This window comes from Toxorhynchites rutilus, chromosome 3 (genome assembly GCF_029784135.1).
Source record: "Toxorhynchites rutilus septentrionalis strain SRP chromosome 3, ASM2978413v1, whole genome shotgun sequence".
Taxonomy (NCBI): Eukaryota; Metazoa; Arthropoda; class Insecta; order Diptera; family Culicidae; genus Toxorhynchites; species Toxorhynchites rutilus.
Genome location: NC_073746.1, coordinates 318,235,333 through 318,249,754, shown reverse-complemented (window position 1 = coordinate 318,249,754; position 14,422 = coordinate 318,235,333). Strand labels below are relative to the sequence as shown.

The window sequence follows — 14,422 nt, the reverse complement described above, 5'->3', positions numbered from 1 at the left end:
CCTGTCGTCGAAAATTGCGACAAAATCGCTGAATTAGCCGAGAAAGACCGGCATAGTTATTAACCATTTGAAGAAGCTTGGATTCACAAAGAAGCTCGATGTATGGGTGCCACACAGGTTGACGCAAAAAAACATCTTTGACCGTATCGACGCATGTGAATCGCTGCTGAATCGCAACAAAATCGACCCGTTTCTGAAGCGGATGGTGACTGGCGATGAAAAGTGGGTCACTTACGACAACGTGAAGCGCAAACGGTCGTGGTCGAAGCCCGCTGAAGCGGCTCAGACGGTGGCCAAACCCTCATTAACGGCCAGGAAGGTTCTGCTGTGTGTTTGGTGGGATTGTCAAGGAATAATCTATTATGAGCTGCTTCCCTATGGCCAAACGCTCAATTCGGACCTGTACTGCCAACAACTGGACCGCTTGAAGGTAGCACTCATGAAGAAGAGGCCATCTTTGATAAACAGAGGCCGCATTGTCTTCCATCAGGACAACGCCAGGCCACACACTTCTTTGGTGACGCGCCAGAAGCTCCGGGAGCTCGGATGGGAGGTTCTTTTGCATCCGCCGTATAGTCCGGACCTTGCACCAAGTGACTACCACCTGTTTTTGTCCATGTCGAACGAGCTAGGTAGTCAGAAGTTAGCCACAAAAAAGGCCTGTGAAAATTGGCTATCCGAGATTTTTGCCAATGAGGAAGCGAGCTTCTATAACAGGGGTATTATGAAGTTGGCATCTCGTTGGGAACAAGTCATCGAACAAAACGGCGCATATTTGACTTGATACAGATGATTGTAACTAATTTTATGAACAAATGAAAATTCAAAAAAAATACCGCAGGACTTTTTTGACAGCCTAATATATGCAAGTCGGGGCATTTTTATATTGCAAGTGAGGTGAGTGATACGATTAATTCTAGCAAATAAAATTTAAATTTGGAACTTTAATGTTGGTTGCTTCCTAAAATTTCATATCAATGACCGATCGTATATTGTGAAAAAATTAGCACAAGTGTAGGTGTTAATTATATATGGTAGCAATTGTATTAAAAATGATAATTGATATACAGTGTCGGACAATAGAATAGGACCACAGCTCAATCCAAAACAGAAAGTGACAAAACTTTGAGAAAAAAATTTCCATTTAAGTGCATCAAACCATTTACAAATTGTAAATTCCATTCTTCGAAGAAATTAAAATCATCCGTAGTTAAACCAATTGTCCTTTATTTAAATATGCGTTTTAAGCATACTTACTGACTAAAATAACGCGACATAAAATAGGACCGCTTTAGAATTCATGGTAAAAAAAATTAAAAAAAAAGGAAATTCATACCGTGATCGATTTGCAGGGTTAGTACTTGGTGGTATAACCCTTATTACGTCCCGCTCTACTATACTTTCGAGTGGTTATGGACCTAATACCGACCGGAACGGTGTAAAGTGCTGGAAAAAATCCCCTCTTTCATCCCCGCAGGCTAAACTGTCCATAAGTTGAACTATAAAAGTACACGATAACTAGTACTTAGTGAAACGGCATCACTGCATCGATTCCCTTTCTTCTTTCTCACTGAACTGTCATTCGAATAAACAAAAGCGAAAAGAGTGAACTGAGTGAAGAATTTTCTTAAACAGGTAATTTTTCTTCAAATAACAATTGGATTTTATATTTTGACGCCTTTTTCTTTGAATTTCAGCGAATAGCAAACGAAGGACGTGAAGTGATGACAATAAATTTAAGATTTCAAAGACAATATCGCCAACGGATGTTTCCAACGAAGTTTCATCTGATGTGGTTATTTCGCTTTTGTTGTCTTCAATCAGACTTGTATGGATATAATTGATGTAGCAATGGATGCATCCGGATTTGCAGTCACCTGTCTATGTAAAAATGCATACAGATCAATCAGTCTTTAAAGAAAAAAAACATTCTCACTATTTGAGGAACAAATGAACATGTATAAAATCAGCGATTGCGCGTTATTCAGTAGCAGCCAGATGTGCATATCAATTTAATGTATACAATAAATTATTTGCTTAAAAGCATTTTATTTCAGAGAACGTCGCAGTTGCAGAAAAAGCATCTGATGCATGGACCATCGTAACAATTACCTAACCTTGAATTTCTAACTGCTTCGTCAGCAGCTGCTTTAGGACCTGCATCCAACGATCGCGTTAAACCCACTTATTGATGATATAGATGATGCTTTCAACATCCCAAACTATAACTGAATAGGAATGTTCAGGTAAAATTCAATTGGACAACAATTGCAATCAATTTATTTTTTCTACGTTTACTTTTTAGTGAAGATCTGATTCGTCCACACCCGCAAAGTATAGTCTAGAATGGTGGTATTTGGACTAAAGTTTCATTCTAGTCGCATCGAATAATTTTACGGTAGTCATTATAGGATAATCATCGGACGATAATTATGAATGCTTAAAATGTATTCGGCGAATGCTCCAGTGAAAGATTGTTTCGTTCGTTGTAACGTGTTGTGTAGGATAGTTATTATTCGTGATAGTATACAATATATCATGATATTAGTATTAGTATCGATTTATATAAAGTCGCATTGGATATCGAATAAATAATTTCTATCGAAGTTTTTTTTCAATTTTTGTTTTAACTCAGCCATAATGAGATTCGAGCAATTTTGCGACCGGTCGACGTGGTGCCAGATTGGCACAGTGTTGGCTCGTAATTGGTTGTCGAATACGAAGGGTAGGTCGACAAAATCATTGCAAAATGGCACGATATTGGTACCGTTGTCGACACCATTTGTTGGGACCAATCAGGCACAACAAAGTGGACTGGGGCATCACTTCTCGCACCCGGTTCGGCATCGACTCCACCAGCTTTTGGCACGTTCTCAGCGGGATAGCGTACCACACCGCCTGGATTCTCTCCCACAGCTGCTGCTTGTTTTTTGATTTTTCGGTGTACACCTTACGTTTAACTATTTCCCATAGGTTCTCTATGGGATTGAGATCAGGGGACTGTGCTGGCCACTCCATAACGTCTACCTTATTATCCTGGAACCACTTTTTAACCGTTTTAGCGGTATGTTTGGGGTCGTTGTCCTGCTGGAACTGCCACTTTAGGGGCATCTCCCACTCGGCGTGTGGCGAGTTTTCAATCGGGCAGTCATCGGGTGCGGATGTTTTTTTTTTCTACTGCTCCGTGCATAGTCTCGTTTGATATTGATGGTTTCTGTGCGATAACAATAAATATGTTTCCATTCTGATTTTTTTAAAGTAGAGCTACGCTTTTTGTTACTTCAATGCGTAGCTTCCAAATTTAGTCGTAAATTGTGCGGATAATGTGCATTTGAATTTTTTTTGTTTCCATTTAGTAAGAAGCAGAGGTTCGAACAACGCGCGCGTTTCTGCTGTTTTTTTATTATATTTCGAATGTGCGAAGTGTGCTATCTGATTTAGTGATTCTGGAATCAGTGACATTTTATTTAATTTTCTACGCAAATATTTATATTTATAATTCTAAATTGGCGAGGTGAAACGCTAAAATGAAGCAATTTTATACGTCGTATGTGTTAGTGAAAACCCGATCGCTTTCGTTACGCTCTCGATCGTCGCCCGTTCGGTTAGGTGTTATTGTGTTCTCTTTACGTCTCATGTATTTTGCTATCGTGGTGATTGTATCACACTAAAGGAATCATCACATGAATGGACGTAGCTGATCGGTGATTTATTTTATCAATATCTCATACAGATTTTTTTTCTCATACACTATATTGTATCCTATACAAAGAGTTAGCATGTTGTTTCTTTTAGCATACTTCTCTCCTCATAACAAGCGTATAACTTATAACACATTAAAAGGTAATTTTTTTTTTTTTTCCCAAAATATATTTTTTATTAAGGCACATGTGGCGCCTGACGGGGCCGGGAGTCCAATATTTTGACATATTTTGTCTTACAACTATGTTAGTAATATGTAACCGATTACTCGCGGTTGGCTCGAGGTTAGTATTACAAGTGTTCTCATAATTGGTATGTTGCAGTCTTCGATGCTCTATACGTGTGCCCGACACGGGCTACTTCCTATTGGGATGCAGCTGACCATTAATCAGCAACGCTCCCTAGTCTGTACCCCATATCTAGCGTGGTGCGTCTTTCTCGACTCGAGGAATCCAGGATAGAATGGTCACTAGCCAGCGCAAACATCAGCTCGTGTAGAGTTGTCATGAGCGGTACAACCTTTGGCTCTTGTTGAATGATCAGTGGACTGCACAACCTTTGGCCCGTGCATCTGTAAGGAGTGTGTGTATGTATTGCTGCGACTAAGTAAAAGTTTATCGATCGCTAGGAGGGATATGAAACGGGGACACAACGAAGGAAACATCATTAAACGTTGACATCGGCGTTTCTGAGGAACAGGTATAGATGAAGCAGAAGATCAGGATCCCGGCTACCTAAGATATCCCGGACGGGGATATCCGATTGTCTGCCTTTTGCTCTCAGTGCTCTAGAGAGCTGAGAGCGAGCAGCATGGAACCGGATACACGACCAGACAACATGCTCGATGTCGTGGTAGCCATCGCCACAATCACATCACAAAAGGTAATATTAAGATTTAAATTAGGTTATTGAAATTTCCAACAGGAATCTTGAAAGCCCAGTTCCAACAGGAATCATCAAATGGCAGCTCTTCTGGAGAGTAGAGAGATAAAAAGTGAAAAGGGAAGTTTGCATTCATTGAGGGTGAATGGGATAGCTGCTGACTCAGGTATAAAGGAAACAACGTAAAATTTGCGATATAGGTGTGCATCGATTTCTAAAACTCAATTCGTAAATACATTTCCTGATATTTCCATTGTAATATGTTGGCGCTATCAGAGACAATTTTCGTTTGATGTATATTCATAGTTTGAGAGAGGCGTGTTATTCGTTTACATGGAGTATGTGTTCGGTGCTGAAATATCTTTTTTTATTCATGTTTTTTGTTTTGAAGGTGCTCATTCCACCTGGAAATCCATCATTGTAATTGTCGCTTCCCAGATTCGGTGTCGTCAACGCGTATATTCCTGAGTATGAATAGGTGATTGAGTGTAATGAGCATCATTATTATGTACGCTGTGGTTATCAGACATGACGTCATTATTCAAATATGTTTTAACTTTTTCTAGATATTTTGTGTTGTTATGGTGTAATTTCGAAAACAAATGTATTCGCGGTCGTGTTCGTGTTCGTGTTGAAATCGTATGAGTATGTGGTGGACTCCTGTATTACGTTCTCGAAGCGGCACGATGGCAGCAGAGCGGTGTTTATTCGTCTTCTGGGGTGTTATTACCATGATTGGGGCGACGCAGCTTCAGGACGGCAACTTAGCTATTTTTTTTTTGTCTTCCATCGTATCAATATTAATAGATATGTGGCTCCACGACAGCAGCTGCTTTAATAAATTGCAATATTTTCTTTTTTGGCTTTACAGTAGTCGTTCGCTAACTGGGCCTATTGTTACTGGACTACTTTTAACAGAGCGTACAATAACTATGCTGCAGTCCACTTATGTATTAATGATAGACGTAATATTCAATTTGAAGTTTTGCTATTTTGCATCGTGTGGAATTCGATAATTGGGTTGAACTGGGAAAAAGCCCAGTTAGTGAACGAGTACTATTTTATTTTGTCTAATATTCGTGTGTGTATGTTTGAGCGTATAAATATTCTAGAAGTAGATTCAATTTCAGATACATTAAATGTATGTAGAATCGAAATTCTGAATATTTCAAAATATTTTTTTATGTTTCAAATTTTAGTTTTCTAAGACAACATTGGAATATCTAATTTGATAAATTCCCTTTTACACCAGATTCCGGAGACTTATTACATAAAATATAATTCAGAAATTCCATATTTCAGATGTTGGATTTTGAATTATGAATTTCATGTTCGAGTTTATGAATATTTCCGAGTTTCAGTGTTCAACTGCTGTGCAGGTTATTCATATCTAGATAATATAATTTTGATTTTTTTTTTTGTGTAGAATCTTGTTCTTGACTAAAGTTAAACTTCTCCAGGACCATGCAGAATATCTTTGTCATCAAGATTAATAGCCATGGATGTTCATACCTATTTAAGAAGCGATAGTTGGAACACTCACTCCCGAGAATTTTCCAATCTAGCAATGAACAAAATCCATAATGTTATCGTTCCATGTTAAGATTTGATAGAACACTTGTTCCACAGTCGTGGTAGCAATTGGAAGTTCGGAGTGCACTACTACTAGCTATAGAATAATATCACTAACCAATTATTATTTATATTTATATTCTGAATTTCATATTATTTTTTATACTAATTATAATTATAGTTTTTAACAGTAACCAATGTGACAACGGTCGGCAGGCAGAACATTTGATGAATTCTACGATTTAATTTAATTCTATTTTACTAACCAATTCCCCCAGCAGCCACCATTTTCACTAAGTAATAGTAATAGTGATAAGAAATAAGTAATAGTATTACTTTAACTATAACCATAAGTAGTTATAGTTATAGTTGTGGTTATAGTTATAGTTATAACTATAGCTATAGTTGTAGTTATAGTTGTAGTTATAGTTATAGTTATAGTGAAATTATATAAGTATCAAGTACCGCTAAATAATTAGTAACAACAAGCTACGCCAGTAACACCGGCTGAGTGTATCCTATGGCTTACCTTCCATACTAACACATTCCCGAATTCCCGAGACATTTATGAGAGGTCGTAGAGTTCTCTGCATCTCTCTTAAGTAAATGTTGAACTAACATTCCTCCCCTTTCCTCAGCAGTTGTAAGGACGTGGCCAGGACAATTAATAACTGTTGGAGAAAGCATGCCTTCATCTAAGAGATATTACTAATCATCAGCAACGGATGGAGGCTAGCTTTTAACTTGATAGTTCTGAATTCGTACCACCTACGATATTGTACAACTTGCTCAATGCTAATGCTAATGCTAATGCTAAATCTCCCACTCGGCGTGTGGCAGCATTACTTCCCGAAGTATCTGGGCGTAGAGATGCTGGTCCATAATCCGGTCGATCCAGTACAAGGGACCCACCCCGTACCAAGAAAAGCACCCCCACACCATGATGTTACCTCCTCCATGTTTGAATGTTTTATTTGTATACTGGGGCATATACGCATAGCCGAGTGGGCGATGGACCCAACTCTTTCCGTCCGAGCCGATGAGGTTCACTTTGGTCTCATCCGACCACAGCACATTTCTCCATAGTTTCCCCTTTTCCGGGTCCATCGCCCACTCGGCTGTGCGTATATGCCCCAGTATACAAATAAAACATTCAAACATGGAGGAGGTAACATCATGGTGTGGGGGTGTTTTTCTTGGTACGGGGTGGGTCCCTTGTACTGGATCGACCGGATTATGGACCAGCATCTCTACGCCCAGATACTTCGGGAAGTAATGCTGCCACACGCCGAGTGGGAGATGCCCCTAAAGTGGCAGTTCCAGCAGGACAACGACCCCAAACATACCGCTAAAACGGTTAAAAAGTGGTTCCAGGATAATAAGGTAGACGTTATGGAGTGGCCAGCACAGTCCCCTGATCTCAATCCCATAGAGAACCTATGGGAAATAGTTAAACGTAAGGTGTACACCGAAAAATCAAAAAACAAGCAGCAGCTGTGGGAGAGAATCCAGGCGGTGTGGTACGCTATCCCGCTGAGAACGTGCCAAAAGCTGGTGGAGTCGATGCCGAACCGGGTGCGAGAAGTGATGCGTAATAAGGGTTATACCACCAAGTACTAACCCTGCAAATCGATCACGGTATGAATTTCCTTTTTTTTTAATTTTTTTTACCATGAATTCTAAAGCGGTCCTATTTTATGTCGCGTTATTTTAGTCAGTAAGTATGCTTAAAACGCATTTTTAAATAAAGGACAATTGGTTTAACTACGGATGATTTTAATTTCTTCGAAGAATGGAATTTACAATTTGTAAATGGTTTGATGCACTTAAATGGAAATTTTTTTCTCAAAGTTTTGTCACTTTCTGTTTTGGATTGAGCTGTGGTCCTATTCTATTGTCCGACACTGTATGAAACGATTTATTTCAATTTTCATAAATAAAAACCAAGGTGTGTTTCCCCCTCGAGAACGGGTCGTTCGGTTTAAACTTTCTGTTTTGTTGTGTTCATTTTCACCCAAGGAAAATTTATACGGCGAGAAAAATTGGAAACGTGAAGAAATATTAGAAAAAGTGATTTCCCATATGGTCTACATGTAGTAGGGGAGAGGGGGGCTCATTCGAACACTTTTTTTCCTTGATTTTTAATAATTAAAAAATCCTGAATTCCTCCTGGTTGTCATTTGTACATCAATGTATCATATGAGCGTGTTAAATGTGTGCGTTGATGCGATTACGAATTGTTTGTTTGAATTTTTGAAAATTGCCTTTTTGTCCGAATGTGCCCCATGTGTGGGGCAGTTTCGGACAGTCCTGGGGCACTTTCGGACAACGAAAAAAAATTTTTTTTTTATTCCACTTATTTCCAGCATACTCTGCATTTTTCTATTCATCATTTTTTTTCTGAAAGGAAACTGCTTGCTATGAGAGTCAGTAAAAATTCGTGATTTAGCTTTCTTCCGTTTTCGAGTGGTAGTTTTCCGCGGTGATGTTTTTGGAAAAGGTTCAATATTTTCCGGGGACAAAATTGCCAAAGTAAAATCTATCTGTGCTGTAAACGCAATGTTTTGCAGCTTTGTTGTATTGCCCGATGAGTCAGTTGCTACCTCCGCTCCAGTAGATGAAACTATTTGAGCATTCAAAATCCTTGTCCGAAAAAACCTTTCTTGAGAATGGATAGCAACCTGTCATTTTGAATCCAGCTAGGATATTACTCAGATTGAAAGAAGCATTATAAGCCAATGCAACTATACCTGAAAGGTCGTGTATAGAAATAGTTTTTTCCAGGATGATTGAGTAGCCAATCGTTCTGGGAAACTGAGAGCTTTTGCATGAAAGGGCCCATAACTGACACATCTTGCGGTTGTAAGCGATTTGTAACAAAAAGGGAAAAAGATACATGAATTGTGCAATTTTCTCGACAATATTTAATTGTTTCCAACGTGCAATGACTTTTTGATCGATTTTTGATTTTTTGAAATTGATTCGTTTACGTTGCTTTTTGCTACCTTTTCCAAATGTTCCAGAACATTGAGAAACCGTTTTCCCGTTATGCAACCGTTAGTTGGGAAATTAGAATCATGAAAACGTTCTATTCGAAACTAGTTCGATAGCTCTTTCCACCTCATCTTCGTTGATGCTGGTTCTATCGGTTTTCTTTTTGTAGTTTCGAGCCATCATTAGGTCTGAGAATCAGACTAAATTGATGTTTGTTTGTAAACAACTATCAGACACAAATTTTATGAGGTATTAAACAGTGTCCGAATGTGCCCCGTGAACGATGCCCGAATGTGCCCCACCACCATCCGAAGACAAATAATAATTTTATCTAATAAATAGACCTTTATTTCCCAGTTGTATGCACGTTTTTCCATTTCATATTAGTTACTAACTGAGGTGGTGTACTTAAATTTCTAAATCGTTCACAGAGGAATTAGGGAAATACTAACAACTTCAAGGTCAAAGGTTTTGAAACGTGTATGAAAAAGGGCACTGTGTTGTTTTCGTGAGTAATAAACGACCAGGACATGTCAAACCATATGACAGCTGTTGGTGGAAGGGCTGTTAACTTACTTATATTTTTAATTTGGTTGAAAATTGTACCACTTAATTTTTACAAGCGTTATCCGAAACTGCCCCTGACGTTGAAAAACTGACGTTGAGGAACGTTTATTGGAATGTGCAGAAGAAGATCTGCACAATCGATGTTTTCACTGAGGATGTTGAATACAATCAATCGTTGAATATAAAATAATAACCGTAATGTTTTTCCAACATTGAAGAGCTGGTTTTTGTATTTCAAACATTCGTAATTCATTCGTAAACATTTATAGAAAGAAGAAATAAAATTACACTCCCATATGTTCAACAACTACATTATTCGAGAGACACCAAGTATTCCTCCTCATCTTTGAACCAGCGTTTGATTCAGCAAACTAACGCACCAAGCAAATGATTCATGGAATGAGTTCGAATAGTTGGATTGAAATACCGAATCATCGAGGTATAATCGCAAACTTGTCATTCTAAAACATACGTTCAATTAAATGGAATATTATCTCATACACTTATTAATTTTACCTACATAACATTCAGACGTCCGAAATTATGCAACTGACATATTGTTCAAACGCCCGAAATTATGCAACCGGCATGTCTCTTATAAACGGGAATGAACTCTTTCACTTCACAGAGTTCATTTTTACACGCAATTGTCCGTCACAATGATGATAGACACAAAAAGGTTAAGTGAAGTGTAAGTGACGTGAAAACGTTTGTGACAGTGATGTTAGTGATCAGGCCCTATAATAAAAAAAATACAGCTAACGAGCAGAATATTCATCGGCTCGATTTCTTTAATAGGGTCCAATATAACGAATTGCGAAGAAAATTTCACCAAGAAAGAATGAGCTGGAAAAAATAAGCTGATTGACAAATCGGCTATACTTATTGAAATAAACTCGTATTTTTACAGTATGTATATGTACAATATGCGTATTTATCTCAGTTCACATATGTCGGTTAAATTTTAGGTTGAGTTTGAGTAAGGCGCCGTGCACAAATTACGTAACGCTAAAAATCCGGAATCCCCCCTACCGCTCCCCCTACGTAACGCAATTTCCTATCTCTAATACACAGAAAGTAACGCAACCTCGACCCACCAACGTCCCCCCCCCCTTATCACGTAAAGTAATTTGTGCACGACGCCTAACATGCTCGTAACATTCTAGATTGACGCCCTCCATCAGAGGCTCGATTTGTTTCCTCTTTCGCGTTCACGACATTGACGGTTCGTCTTCAAATTGGTGAGTCGAATATGGCAATGTTTTTCATGTAAAACTAGCTGACTCGGCAAACTTCATCTCGCCCAAAATTAATTTTTTGTTATCGATTTACGATTAACATTTACGTTTTCTTACTAAACGCACGTTCTTGAGTCCAATCCCAGAACTGTTCATTGATTGATCTTCTAATCGAACCTTTAATATTACCTTTTCCTATAAAATTCCGAGTACTTCTACCAAAACTCTTCATTATAATATCAGATTATTTTCAGACACAATTCTCATTCAAGATTTTCAAGATTCAAGAGAAAGTTTGCAAATTATTTATAATATATTATAATTTCTCCGTTACATGGAATAAATGTTTGATACAGTAAATATGATAGAATAAAGACAGACCTAAATCAGACAATTTCTTCCTCGAGTTTTGCTTTTATCTACACATCCATTTTTATTTTATAAATAGAGGAAGATGTAGGATTGCATTTTATCACATTAAAATCCATTTCCAGTTTCGAACAAAGATTAATTCCGTTAGCGCAAACATCAAATAGATTAACAACGCTTATCACTATGTTTTTGTAGAACATATACGAATTGAATTTTCCCATCAGTTCTCGAGTTATGCAATTCGCCACCCCCCCCCTCCTTTGTAGAGGGGAGAGGAGTGTCGAGCCACCACAGGAACATTTCGTGCTTCCTAAGATCTCCACATGCCAAATTTGTTTCCGTTTGCTTGATTGACTCTCGAGTTATGCAGCCCTCCCCGTTAGGGAGGAGGGAGGAGAGATGAGTGTCAAATCACCGTAGAAACATTTATTGCCCCCTAAAACCTCCATATACCAAATTTGTTTCCATTTGCTTGATTATTTCTTGAATTATGCAGGAATTTGTATTTCATGTGTATGGCAGCCCCCGTCTAGAAAGGGGGAGGACTGTCGAAACGTTTATCGATCTCTGTAACCTCTATATGCTAAGTTTGATTCCATTTGCTTGGTTAGTTCTCGAGTTATTCAGCCCCCCTTCCCTTTAGAGAGGGGGAAGGATTGTCAAACCACCATGGAAACAATGATTGCCCCCTAAATCCTCCACATGCCAAATTTGGTTCCATTTGCTTGATTAGTTCTCGAGTTATGCAGAAATTTGTGCTTCATTTGTTTTGCTAGTACAAATCCATTTCCAGTTTCGAACAAAGATCAATTTCGTTAGCGCAAACATCAAATGGACTAACAACGCTTGTCACGATGTAATTGTAGTACAAATGGGAATTTAATTTTCCGAATTATCCCTTTTTCCTTCAGATTTTTCAGAAAATTTTCAATTGTCATGTATGGCAAATACCAAATACTCAAAAACCCTCACATTTCAAATTGTGCTTGGTTAGTTCTCGAGCCATGTAGAAGTTTGTGTTTCATTTGTATGGCAGCTCCCCTTAGAGAGGGGGGAGGAGTGCATTCGGCATAGAAACGTTTCGTGCCCCGTAAAACCTTCACATGCCAAATTTGGTTTCGTTTACTTGAATAATTCTCGAGTAATGCAGAAATTTGTGTTTCATTTGTGTGGCAGCCTCCCTCTTAGAGAGAAGGGAGGGGTCTCGAACTATCATATAAACCTTCCCCAACCCCAAAAACCCCTACATACCAATTCTCATGTCGATCGGTTCAGTGGTTTCCGAGTCCATAAGAATCAGACAGACAGACAGACAGAAATCCATTTTTATATATAAACTAGCTGACCCGGCAAACTTCGTCCCGCCCAAAATTTATTTTTCGTTATCACATCCACGTTTTTTTACTAAGCGCACGTTCATGGGTCCAATCGTAGAGCTGTTCATTGATTGATCTTCAAATCTACCCTTACAAAATTATTTTTTATCACAAAATTTCAGTACTTCTACCAAAACTCGACATTATAATATCAGACTATTTTCAAACACAATTTTCGTGCAAGAATTTTTCATCCACTTGCAAATAACATGTTTCCATGTAACGGAATAAATGTTTGATACAAAAAATATGATAGAAAGAAAACAGCCCTAAATCGGACAATTCCTTTCTCGAGTTTTGCTCTTATCAACACATTCGGTGATCCAAATGAAATTGGGTTCCATTTGCTTGATTAGTTCTCGAGTTATGCAGAAGTTTCAGTTTCATTTGTATGGCAGCTCCGTTACCCTTAGAGAGGAGGAAGGTGTGTCGAACCACCATTGAAACGTTTATCGATCCCTAAAACCTCTACACTGGAGGAAATCATTAGTAAATGCAGCTACCAAATCTTTAGTAGTTGAAACATTGGTAAAGTGTACGCATTTTTTGTACATATTACCAAAACTTTGTAAAACGGATGTCTTATGCAATACACATCCCTACTAAAGATTCGTACATTTTACTTCATAGCATGTGTAACCTTGATTGTTTTCATTTCTAGGAACTGTAATGTGCGTACTTCGCAGTCGTCGTTCCTCTTGAGGAAACAAAGCTATTCGGAGGTAAGGTTTTTTTTGGTTTTTATTAGATTCAAATATGTGTAACTTTTGTTTCTCTTCGGCGAAAACAAATTCTCGACCACAAAGATATCGAGAACTTGTTTTCGCTGCGGGAAAACAAAAGTTCAATTCGTTGTATTGAAATCTTAATAGACGGAATCTTATAAAAATAAACTTCAACACAATCCTTTCCCTTTTAATTTTCAGCTTCTAACCTTGGATTAAAACTGCACAGTTGACTGGTGGAAAATTCAATGTATATTAGACTGAGCATGTGCAACACAAAGAAATCTCAGGTAATCACATATGTTTCATCACAAACCCATATTTATAACTAACCATAATCATACATCAGGAAACGGGAGAGCAAATAATGCGGATGAAATGTACTGCGATCTGGTCCCATCAACTGCCAACTAATCAGTTGTTCCTGTCCTAAAGGATGAAAATGTGCAACAGGAAAAGAAGCAAAACCTTGATGAGTGAGAGTTTGAAAAAACATATGAGATTGATTCGGTCGAGGCTGCGATTAAATCTGTCTATTTGCACGAGCAATGTTTAGATGTAGAATGTAGGAAATTACTGTGTAAAAGATAATGTATGATTGAAGACAGCTTTATAAATAAGAATCAATTATCAACAACATAATGTCATTATCCCTTATCATTATCTCTTACAAATAAAAAACAACGTTTTCAGTGATGTTGTTCCAATGTTGGGCCAACATGCCCACCATCCTACAAAAATAATGCCTACAAATTTCCTTTTGTAAGATGTACCAATGATTAGTAGGGTAGAAAATGACTAACGAATTGGTAACATTTACGAAAAAAATCGTCATATATACTAAATTTTCCTATCAGTGTATATGCTAAATTTGATTCCATTTGTTTGATTAGTTCTCGAGTTATGCAGAAATTTGTGTTTCATTCCTATGGCAGCCCCCCTTAGAAAGGTAGGAGGAGTGTTGAACCACCTTAGAAATGTCTCTTGCCCTTTA

The 14,422-nt window shown here is 38.1% G+C and overlaps 2 long non-coding RNA genes across 2 annotated transcripts; both read left to right on the top strand.

The window, feature by feature from the left end:
* Window positions 1-1,420: 1,420 nt before the first annotated feature.
* Window positions 1,421-2,814, top strand: LOC129774814 (uncharacterized). The gene is made up of 4 exons (XR_008742778.1): window positions 1,421-1,635; window positions 1,698-2,000; window positions 2,058-2,246; window positions 2,306-2,814. It is a non-coding gene; the product is annotated as an uncharacterized LOC129774814 (long non-coding RNA).
* Window positions 2,815-13,367: 10,553 nt separating this feature from the next.
* On the top strand, window positions 13,368-13,989 carry LOC129774816 (uncharacterized). The gene is made up of 3 exons (XR_008742780.1): window positions 13,368-13,425; window positions 13,630-13,718; window positions 13,778-13,989. It is a non-coding gene; the product is annotated as an uncharacterized LOC129774816 (long non-coding RNA).
* The last annotated feature ends 433 nt before the right edge of the window (window positions 13,990-14,422 follow it).